This window comes from Anser brachyrhynchus (genome assembly GCF_964034855.1).
Source record: "Anser brachyrhynchus genome assembly, chromosome: 1".
Taxonomy (NCBI): domain Eukaryota; kingdom Metazoa; phylum Chordata; class Aves; order Anseriformes; family Anatidae; genus Anser; species Anser brachyrhynchus.
In genome coordinates this window covers 202,076,015-202,088,058 of record NC_137694.1, presented here as the reverse complement: position 1 = coordinate 202,088,058, position 12,044 = coordinate 202,076,015, and the positions used below count along the sequence as shown (strand labels likewise).

The window sequence follows — 12,044 nt, the reverse complement described above, 5'->3', positions numbered from 1 at the left end:
TGTTTTGGAGAGTGTACCCTACCTTTTATCATAACTGAACTTAACTTCTGTGTCCCCAGTACAACCTTCTGTTGCCATTTTTCTCCCTTTAAATGTTTGATTCTGTGGGTGTGTAGCCAAAAGACAGATTAAAAACATAGGTATTTCATCAACCTCTTGCCATATATTGGTTGCAAATTATGATATTACCCCAGAACTTGCACATTCTGCAGCTCTGGATTATTACTATTTTTTTCTTTTGTTGTTGTTGTTTGCCACAGGGAAAAGATGATTAAAACAGTTGTATTCAGTCCTGTGTATTCAGTTCATGGTCTGATTAGCCCATAGAGTGGGTGCAAGGAAATGGAAAAGTTCATTGTCATTTGACTATGATGTGTGTTCCATAACATAACCTTTCCAGTGGTATTTATTTCCACATTTCTACGAAGTTAAAAAACTGTCTCACCAAAATGGTTCCCAACCCCTTTCACCAGTAAGATGAATCTCTGCAAGGTATCTCTGCATCTGCATCTCTGTAAGGCAGGTGCAAAGACCACTGCTGTTTTCCCAAGGTAAACAAAACAGGTCCCAAGGTAAACAAAACAGGTGCAGTACAAGGTAGGTAGGGCTGAGTCTGTGTAAAGGATCTCAGACTTTTCAAGCTGGGCTCAGAAACACTGTTAATGAACTTTGATGTCAATGTAATTCATGGGCTCATTTTCTGTATGACCGAAAGATCTAGAAAGGTTGGAGTAATGTTTTGAATTCCAATGTCAATTGTAATTTATCTTATTTAAAATAGGAAAGCCTCCTTGCTGGGTGATCTGAAGAAAATTCTTCACTGGAAATCAGACATGATAATAAATCACTTCTTGGTTTTCTCACATGAATAATTTGTATCTTGTTATGCAAAGCCTGGCAGCTAATTTGAAGTTGAGACCAGAAACACACAAATAATCAATGTTTCTCATTCTCAGATTTGCTTTTCAGAGAGGCAAAAGCACTCTGCGTAAGAAATCAAGTAGTATACTGAAGAGTGAAGAAATAAATGCAGTGACAAGTTAAGGCTTAGCAATAACAATACTGCAACACAGCAAGTAACATAGCCAATAAGTGACTGGGGCAATGTCACCTTGAGCTTCAGTACCTCCCTCTAAATGTATATGTCTTAAGGAAAGAGGAAGCATAGCATATCTTACCTCTACACTGGAAAGAAAGGGACTGCACCATAGGCAAGGCTGGGGCACTTTAAGAACTGAGCTGTAGAAGACAGAAAATTATTTTTTTTTGGTGGATAAATAATATTTGGGTCTGATGTGTTCTTTGGTCATTTCCACTGCACCACACTCAAATGCTTGTGCCAACAGAAGACCAGAAGTTAAAGAGGGGCACAAATGAGCAGCTGGAGTGAGAACAGGGCAGAAGATTGTTTCTTCTGATGACTGCTCTGGCTCATGCTTGCTGAAAACATACATCAAGCTTCATATGAACTGTAGTCTGCACTCACTTTGGAAAAGCTGTGAGAAAGAGTATGACCTTTAGCTGTAAACACAGAAATCTGCCAAGTTATTTTTGCTCCTGGAATATCACAATGTATGGACCAGATTCAGGTCACTTATTCCGCCTAAAGCTTTCTACCAGATGTTTCCTATCGGTTGCCTTACTTGTGTTCCACTCAGCACCATGCTTAGCCCTTCTGAAAGTCTGAAGTATTAAGTATCAGAGGTATTAGGTTCCCTCTTCTAACAGTCTCATGAATACTGCTGACATAGGGATTGCCTGGGTATAGCTGTATTTACACCGTCAGCCATAAAGCCAGTTAGATTTTTGATAGGTTCGGAGTTTCTTCTTCAGTATCTGCAGAAACAGGTAATTTCTCAGTTAGGCAAGAGTAGTTTTAAGAATAAAATTAAGACTTTTTGACTGTATTTAATTTAACAGAGAATCAGAATACAACAAGGATGGTGATGTTGTGTTGAGTGGCTTACTATTTGGGTTTCCATGTTCTGTAAGATATCAGAGCCTTTTCAGGTTATATTACTTTATTTTTAAATCTCCATTTTAGCAATCACTTACGAATTTGTGGCTAGACAGTTCCTTCTGGAAAAGTGTGGGAATGGCACATAATTTATTAACTATGTGCAGGAGGAAATAACCATTTCTGATTTTATGTTGTTTTGTTTTATGTTGTTTTACCTCTGAACAGTTCAGAAATGCCCAGACACTGAAAAGTGTTTGGCCAAAATATGATTGGTAATGTGGAAAGAAAAAGCTCTCCTCATCTTTTTGAATCATTAGAAGCCCTGAGTCAGATTCAGTTATTTCTCTTTCACCATGCTAGTGATTTCAGCTTCTGTTAAAAAAAAAAAAAAAAAAAGGATACCTTGCTACTACTGGGCAATCTAATTCTGTTCGTACAAATCTGAACTCAGTTCATTAAAAGATTTTATTTCAGATATTTTCTTGCACCCTTGTATGAGGCCTGTTAATTTTGATAACAAAACTAATTATGTCTGATAACAAGGCATACCCAAAAGACTTATAATAAGAAGATAGAAAGTCTTGTAGTCCAAGATGTAGTGTTTTATCTAGGTAATCTTGGTTCTAATTTAGATTATATAATGGTTTTACTATTTGTAATTTAACAAATCCCTTGCTTATGCTAGTGCAAATTAATCCTACCTGAGTTAGACACTAAAGACCATCATGCCTTTTGCAGTCAATGGAGGGAGACAGACTTCCAACGGGTGTTCACATATCAGATTTTCTGACCTGTGAAGGTTCCACTTCCTTTCTGCTGATGACAGAGAATAAGTGTATGGCTAATGAAAACATCTTCAAATTTTAAAGTGAAACAAAATTATGTGGATAGCCTCGAGTATGTTTCTATTGCAGAATATCCAAGCTGGTTCTTACTGAGATAATTGACAGCAGAGGTGTTCCTGTGTGAGCAGCCGTGGCAACACTGGGACATCTCAGCTCTGTAAAGTCCCGCTCCACCTTCCTTCCTGTGTTTTAGGAAGTGCTATGTGCCATGTTCTATGTGTGCAATATGTTCATCTTCTTCCATACACTTTTATATCCACAAACATTTTTTCCTTCAGGATAAAGAGGGTGTAGTCCAGAATATTTATTATCATGTAATAAATCATAAATCTTATTCTTCACTCATATTTATCACTATTATATTTCAGCAGTGCAGATTTCTATGGAATTACATTCATGAAAAGCAAATGAGGATAAATCAATGGGATTCATCGAACCTAATATTAAGCATTCACACTGTAAAAAGACTTTTTATGCAGTTAATCATTTTGACCTACATTTTTAATCCAAGGGAAAGAAAAATAGGCATGTCTATAGTACGCCATGTGAACTGGTTTAGATTTCTTCTTTTGTGGTAGCTGTATTATGTGCAAAAGGTCGATCTTCACCACTGAGATGACAGTGACTAGCTCAGGTGTAGACATTTCCCCTGTAGATATTTACATTCAGTGAGATTCATGCCTTCTGAAATGTCGAAAAATGCTGTGATCTTTGGTTCTTTCTGACACAACTTTTGCTAGGCCAACTCCTACACACATACTCCACACTATTCCATACTCCATTAACTATATGCAATATGTTCTCAGGTCTAATTAATCATCTTCATGGTTTTCTAGATCACCATCCTTACTCAACATGATCTGCCCACTGATAGGAAAAGGTGACCGTGTCTTTTCTGCCTGATTTCTCTCATGAGATTATCTCATTACCATTCCAAGACCATATTTGAAATCTGAGCAGAAGTCTGGAGTATTTCTATGTCCAAATTCATTACCTAGGTATTTTTGAAACAAGTATGACTTCAGTGTGTCTCACCTGTTATTCAGTTTTTGGCAGCTTCTCATGAGTGATGTTTCAAAGGAAGTTTGGAAAGTTCTGTAATGTATTTAAACATCTAGGTGATGCAGTAGTTGGTGAAAGTTTTCCTTCCTGAACTACACAGATAAATGGCTTGTGATTCAAAGATGAGACCAATCAGTCTTCAGAGCATGATTCTGGGTACATCTCTACCTTGCATCATGCTGGAGTATATGGAACATTTATATAATATTACTCAGTTCTTGGCAGAGATATCCAGTTGGACCCTGCAAACCGGGCAGCATTAATACATCACAGGACATAAGTGAATTACCTTGGTCTGTTAGCAATACTAATTAACCAGGACTCAGAGACACACTTACTTGGTTATTTTATTCTATTCCAGAGATAGCTTGTCTGACATAGCTCATAAATTTATACACCTTTATTCTTTGCATGGAGGAGATGTGCCCTGGAGTGTCCTGGCTCCTAATGGGTGTCACTTCCTGGGTAGCCTCTTTTATTTCACTGTGGTATAAATCCTTATAAAATTAGCCAAACCTAGCTGTGCTTGCTTATAGCAAAAATCATATTGTTCTTGATGTTATCTGAAAACTGTTAGGCAGTAGAGAATCATCTATTTTTCTTCAGAGAAGCTCATCTAAGAACAGAAAACAGCATACAAGAATTAGTCTTTTTAGCCATAATCATAAGTGATTTTTATGTAACAAAGCTTTTATGATAACAAAACCATAGTACTTGACTCAACTCACAACAGTCTTTAACTAAAAACAAAACTAAATGTGTTAGCAGCATGGTAATTTAATTATTTCATTTATATTACTAAATCTGGAAGATATATTTAGATATATTAAAAGATTGAAACATTTTGCAAGGAACTGTCTGATTATAACAGAAGAAGACAGTTTTTGTCTTAGGGGAGTCTGTACTTGAATAGACAAGAAAGATAAAAGAGAAACAGAAAAACTGGGGGTGAAATAACTCACCTAAGCTCATAGAGCAGATCAAGGGCAGAGCTATATTTTACTTCTCCCTCCAAGTGTTCCCTGTCTTTCCTTATGTATTCTTTTGCAAGATGTTAAATTCATTCATTGATTCTTAAACTTCATGTGAATTCTGGGCTCAGAAGCAGTGTGATAAACTCAGAGGCTAAAATCTCCTCAACAGCTGCAGGAAGAAGTAAATTCAAACTCACTTGTCAAATGCAAGCCTGCTGCTCGGCACTTCGAGCTCCCGGGGGCTATGTGTGGATTGTATCGGAATCACCCTTACTGCTGATGAAGCAAAACACACGTGTTCAAGTCCATTCAGCCACTGAGACCCATAGAAAGCTTGTCACCTGGAAAGCTGTAGAAATGCAGGAAGAGAAATTGAGCCAAAAATCATATTTACTTCATATTTTAGTAGCAATTCAACTTATTCTCTTCCACAGCATAGAAAAAACAGCCTGGTTCCTCACTGGCTGGCTAAGCACGTACATTGGAAATGTTCCTGGACCTTCTTCCACTTGTCTCCAGCCAACCATGGCAGCAAGACTGAGCCCACTATGTTTGCAGTGTTTTAGCAACAGGGAAAAGTACTATATTCCCTATTGGAAAGAGTTTTATTATCTTTGAGACTGATGGATTTAGTGAGAAATGTGTGTTTATAAGGATGAAGATATGACTCATGGCAAGGAAAATCCTAAACATCTGACCTTGTCATATAATCTTTCCTATTCCTTAGTTTCATACAGCTGAAGACCAGGGGGGATTATTGAAGCAGGAGCAAGGAGGAAACTGTTGTCACATTTACAGAATTAAACACAAAACAAAAGTGATTTTTAAATGTCCCCAACTGCTAAAATGCCCTAATCATGCACTGGAATGCATAGTGTCACTTTGGGAAAAGGCTGTTTGGCTGCCTCAACTATCCCTGTCACAAGCCATCAAGTATCATCTACTTACCTCCATGCAGAGGCCGGTCAAGTAGTCTCAGATCACTATCCCATGTCACTACAAATATACAAAACTATAGTGTATATATAAAGCAAGAGAAATAACAATGCCACCAATGCTCACAGCCTCAAATAGCTTTGAGAAAAGTCATTCAAGTAATTCTAACAGGTAACTCATGCCCCATGACCAGCTGTGCCCAAAGCTTGATGCTTTTGAAAGTATGGAGAGACAGGTGAGGCAAAAACAGATGAAAAAGAATATCTGTACAGTCATGCTTTGGAGGGAAAATTGTTTTGTTGCCTGTTGAATCCAAATGGATCAGTATCCAGTTAACTAATTGACACCCCATCAAATCCACCCTTTGATCAATCCCCTCAGTTTACTACAAGATTTTTCAGACAAATTAGCATAGCATTTTCAATACTCCTCTGTAACATAAAGAAAGGAGAATGTGGAAATATGGGAAAGGGTGCATTTGTATGTACTAATATATACACAATATATATATGTGAGATTTATGGATCTGAATCTAAGTGTCATCTCCTATTTTCTTCCTCTGATTAAAGTCAGTCTATTTTCAAAAGTTTATTTTCAAAGTGGATTTTGGGGCTCTAACTTTATCAAATGAAATGATAGAAATATTGAGATGCCTCCTTATTTTGGAAGCCTTTAGAAAGCAAACCAACTTAATTTGTTAGTAGTCCTTGAATGGTCTTAATTAGGCAAGATTTAATGCTGGGAGAAAAAATTTGGCTCCTAACAAAGGATGATGTCTTATCTTGTAGGCACTTGACTTCCCATTAACTGGGCCTTCACAACCTGGATATCGTCCACTAGCCCATTAATTGGCTTCCTTCCCTGCATGACACACTTAACACATTTCACACTAATAAGGGTTCAAAAGTTCATTAACACTCCAGTTTGTGGAGTGAACTTAGATATTAATAGCAATAGAGTCTTGTAGTACACATTTATTCACAGATTTAACATGAGTATGTAGTTAATGTACAGAAACTTTATGCACATACAACAAAACTGCCTGAATCTGTGTTTATTTTTTTTTCTTCCCTCATAAAAACTTCAAGTTCTATCTTTCACTCAGTTCTGATTGTCTATAGCCCGTTTTCACACTCCCTCACCTTGAGGGACACTGGCTACAGGCCTGGCACATGGGCTTGGATTTTCGCCAGTCTTAACTGGGAGATGCAATATGATGAGGACTTTGCATGGCTTTCTGCTCTCCTGTACCAAAAACCAAAATGAGCAGAGCATTCACAGAGCTAGAGCTATACTAATTCATTCCAGGGCCAGAAGAGGCCACCAGACCCATACAAACTGTAAATGGATTATGTTTTTTGTTGTGTTTTTTTTTTTTTAATCCTGACAAATACCTAGTTTCATTTGAAATACTTCAGAAGACAGTGAGTCCTTCACAAATACAGAGACATATTGGACAAGATGTTTCAATGCCTTAATTTCGCTAATAGGAAATTATGTCTTAATTTGTACAACTTCAGTTTTCATCTGTTGAGTCTTGTTTTCCCTCTGACAGAAAGGCTGAAAAAAGCCTTTCCATCATCCAATTCTCTCTATGCACAGTGCAGTACAAGATAGAGGTTATCTGGTTTCATGTTACAAGGTCACTTTCTAACCTGTGGATGATTTTATAAGGATCTCTTTGAGTACCAGTATTTTCACATCATTCCTGAAGTGGACACTATAAATGGGCAAGATGTTCTATAGTATCTCTGCTGTGTGACTAGAAACTGCAGTTGGAAGGATTCTCTGTTCATACCTGTGGGGTGGTTTTAGTCACAGAATTGCACTGAAAACTCACAGTGAGGTGAGCACAGTTCCAAAGTCTTCCTTTATTTCTTTCCATCAGTCTCTAGTTCTCTGAGTGTAATCTTCTTTCTCTGATTCTGTATTTAATCTGTCTTCACCTACCTCACCAAACTTCTGTCAACTGTAAATTTAACCAGCTTTTTTCTATTACTTCGTAGATCATTTATCCTCACAACACCACTCCAGAACCCAGGTGTTCCTTTCCCATCTTTGGAAGATCTTCAGGAGATTATTGGTAAGAAAAAAAGTTAATCCAGGCTTTACGGGACTTCTGGTGAATGGATCATTGTGTTTTCCTTTGGATTAAGCACAGGATTAGGCCTACTGAATTGGGTTGTCACGTGGAATCCAAGTGGTTTAATCCTGTCAGGGCAGATGTTCCTCTAGGTATCTGGCATTCAGGCTTATAGACAATGTTCTAAAGAAAGGTGGCACTTGGAGACTTTAAGAAGCTGAATGGTTTCAAAATCTGAAGTCATACTGGAAAAAGATTATTAAAATATAAGATTTTTTTGTGGATCTACATTGTGTATCTTGATTTTATGATGGAGTTGGGAAGAATCATAGAAATCACATGCCTGCTAGATCTATCTGTGGGAACAGAGTGGCTCAGGTTACTCACTATGTACATCCACATTAATAAATAAGAGAACCAGGGATGTCAGCACTAGACCCCTTGTTCTTTTCCACTCCTTCGTAGCTAGCTCATTCCCTGGCTTGATTCTCGTAGCTGCTGTGCTGTGTTGAGGTCAATGAAATCAAGTGCATTTATACCCTCTGAGAACAGCACCACTGGGTCACATTATCGGCTTGGGTTCAGTGTTGCTCTGGGCAAGCCGTACTGTACTTTACGGAGGAATGGGAAGAGAAGTGTGCTCTGTCACTTTCTCTGCCAAATAATGGACATACTAATAATGTACCGGGACACACAAATAAACCTAATATGACCAGTTCAGACATTAGCTATTTTCACCTAATGAGTGCATGTCCTCCTAGACACATAAAGTAGGTAGTTGTGGTGGTTTTCGCTGGACAGCAGAACTCCACAGCAATCACTCTCTCATTCCCCCTTTTCAAAGAAAAAGGAGAAAATATGGTGAAAAGAAAAAATAATTAAAAAAAAAGGCTTACAGGTTGAGATAAGGACAGGGAGAGCACTCACCAGTTACTGTTACAGGCAAAACAGACTCATCATAGAGAGATTGCCTATTTATTTGCCTATTTATATGCCTATTTATTGCCTATTACTTACAGACTAGATCAGTGAGAACTAAAAACAAACTACAAACACCTTCCCTCCATCCACTCTCTTCCATCTCCTGCCTCCGAGCGGCAATGGGGAACAGGGAATGGGGGCTGCGGTCAGTCCCTGACGCTTCGTCTCCACCGCTCCTTCACGGTCCCTCTCTGCCCCTGCTCCCCGTGGGGTCCCTCCCACGGGATGCCGTCCTTCCCGAACTGAGCCTGGGGGGCTGCCCACAGGCTGCAGCTCTTCAAGAACTGCTCCCACACGGCTCCGTACCACGGGGTCCATCCCCCAGGAGCAAACTGCTCCAGCACGGGTCCCCCACGGGCGGCAGCTCCCCCCAGACCCCCTGCTCCTGCGTGGGCTCCTCTCCACGGGCTGCAGCTCCGGCCCGGGGCCTGCTCCTGCGGGGGCTCTCCATGGGCCGCAGCCTCCTCCAGGCCACATCCACCTGCTCCACCGGGGGCTCCTCAACGGGCTGCAGCGTGGAGATCTGCTCCGTGTGGGACCCGTGGGCTGCAGGGGGACAGCCTGCTCCACCAGGGGCCTCTCCACGGGCCGCAGGGGAACTTGTGCTGCGTGCCTGGAGCACCTCCTGCCCTCCTGCTGCACTCACCTTGGGGGCTGCAGGGCTGCTTCTCTCTCACTTCTCACCCCTCTCTCCCAGCTGCTGTTGTACAGCAGTTTTTTGTTGTTGTTGTTGGTTTTTTTTGTTGTTGTTGTTGGTTGGTTGGTTTATTTTTCCTTTCTTAAATCTGCTTTCACAGAGGTGTAAACAACATCTCATTGGCTCAGCTTTAGCCAGCATCGGGTCCCTTTGGAGCTGTCTGAAACTGGCCCTTATCTAACATGGGCCAGCTTCTTCTCCTCACAGAGGCCACCCCTGCAGTGCCCCACTACAAAAAGTCTTGACATATAAACCCAATACAGTAGTGAAATGGGACCTTCAGCAAAGAAGGTGGCAGGGAGAGGGCAGCAAAATATCTCCTGCCTCTTCCCCTACCTGAGAAGCTGGGGGGATGAGGAAGTGAAGATCCCACCACAGCTTAGCTACCTCTGTGGCTTGGTCACCCCACTCCAGCTTCAGCTGTGAATCATGCTGCATACAGAAATTTGAGTTAATGGGTCTTCTGGTTTCATTGCTTTTATTTCTCAATTTTCTTGTTCAACGGGCATTTAAAAGGTAAGATTTGCCCCAGAAGTCAATCTTAGCTCATTTACAGCTAACATCCTATACAGCCTCTAAATCTCCATTCCTATTCTCCTCTTCATTCTCCCTCAGAGGAGAGCAGAATGAGAGAAAATCCATATGTATGGTATAAAGTATGATTTTTATTTATTATACTTTTCACACACTCCTATGTGCAACTGTCTACATAAACAAGTTTTTTAAAGAAACCTTATCAATTCTGTATACCTCCCAAACATGCCTTTAAACTGAAATATCAAATGAGTTGTTTTTTCTTCCTGACAGCAGACTCACCACTTCCAAAGATATTCACAACTCTTATGTAACCACTGCGTGGTTATCCGTGTGAAATATTACTGCAGGTCTGTGTACATGTTAGCCTCGAGAGGTCAGTCTACACAGACACATTCATCCTGACTGTGGCATTACTTTGGCATATGTTAAGAGTTCCTCATTTAAAAAAATGCTGGCTGACACATTTTAATTTCCTTTCAGCTTTCAATTTATCTCACAAAAGACAAGAAGGGACAAATTTATTTATTTATTTATTTAAATCAATTTCTGCAGTTTTTCTTCTCAAGCACTTAAAAGGTTGCTGCAAGCATCTCTGTTGCATGCTTAGGGCACAGAACAGTTCATTGATTTGCCAAAGGCTACAGAGAAAATATGTGGCTAATTCATTAAATTAATTAACTTCTTTAATCCTATATCTACCACTCAGACTCTATCTTCTCTTTCAGATCAAAATTAGCAGTCATTTGTGTAATTGTTATGGAAAGAGCCAAAGAAACAAGATAACAGTGAGATGTTAAAATTAGTACCTGAAGCAGGCAATGAAGGAAAAGCTGATGTTAAGAATTATCATGTCTTAAGAAAAAGCTCTTGCTTTTCAAAAGCTCTTGCTTCTACAGTTTATTGGTTCTGTTGTTTTATTTGTTAGATAACCTTTATTTGTTAGATTTCTTAGATCACCTAAGACATCTCTGGTTTTTTCCTAACTGCCATTTGCTCTACTAAAAGAGAATAACAATGACACTTCTGCAGAGAAACAGAAGATATTGAGGCCTAATACATTTCCTGATTTTTTATGATTTTTTTCTGTTTACTTTTCTGAAGGTCCTCTACACTGACTCTTCTGCTCCTCTGTTTTAGATCCTACTCTTAGAAAAACTTTGTGTTAGTATAGAACTACTGAAGTATTGAAAATGAAGTTTCTGAAGTCTTGAAGCACCCAGGGCTAAAGGTGTAGTCCAGCCACAGGTATTTCCATTGGAGAGTGCTTTGCTGGATCAAGTGGAGGTAGAGGATGTGTGCCCATGATGAGGAAAAATTGAGTATGCATTGCATTACTCTTTGCATGAGGGTGAACTAAATCTATGTCAGTTTCAGGTAATGGTCTCTAAATTGAGTCTAAGTATTGCTATTATCAAAAACCACTGAAATGCCTTAGTGGAGTTTCTACTTCTGGTGTCTACAACCTTTCAGACTGTGGTCAGTGCTTTTAACTGAAATGAATCACCTGGGTTTCAAAACATTATCCTCCTATATCATTCATACGTCTGCTCTATTTTTAATCTCTCTTTTTTTTTTTTTTTTTCTTTTCCTCTCCACTCTTTGTTCACTTTCCATCTTCAGTTTAAGAAACACAACTACACAGGAAAGACGCTTTACTTTCACAGAGCTCATTGAACCATATCAGAGGTAATTAGTCAATTTAACATCCACTGGGAAAATCTCATCTGTTCATCAGATGTGACCAATGCCATCCTGTTCCAGACTGATGGTAAAACAGTTGTGCCATCAACTATGGATACATTTTTAAACCAACACCTGAATGGAAATGACAAGAAGGCGTTTCTGTTCTGGCTGTCTTTGTAGCTCTGAGTTCTTTCCTGACGATATCCCTAACTTCAAAAATGAACACAGAAGACATTCATTTTTAAAAGGCCCTGAAGAAAGGCTGCCCCCTTTCTAGTCTTTCTGT

At 39.5% G+C, this 12,044-nt stretch overlaps 1 long non-coding RNA gene across 1 annotated transcript; it reads right to left on the bottom strand.

Annotated features, from left to right (window-relative positions):
- Positions 1 to 3,877: 3,877 nt before the first annotated feature.
- LOC308182710 lies at positions 3,878 to 11,824 on the bottom strand. The gene is made up of 3 exons (XR_013942023.1): positions 5,790 to 11,824; positions 5,039 to 5,190; positions 3,878 to 4,483 (listed from the first exon to the last, which is right to left on the bottom strand). It is a non-coding gene; the product is annotated as an uncharacterized lncRNA (long non-coding RNA).
- Positions 11,825 to 12,044: the final 220 nt, after the last annotated feature.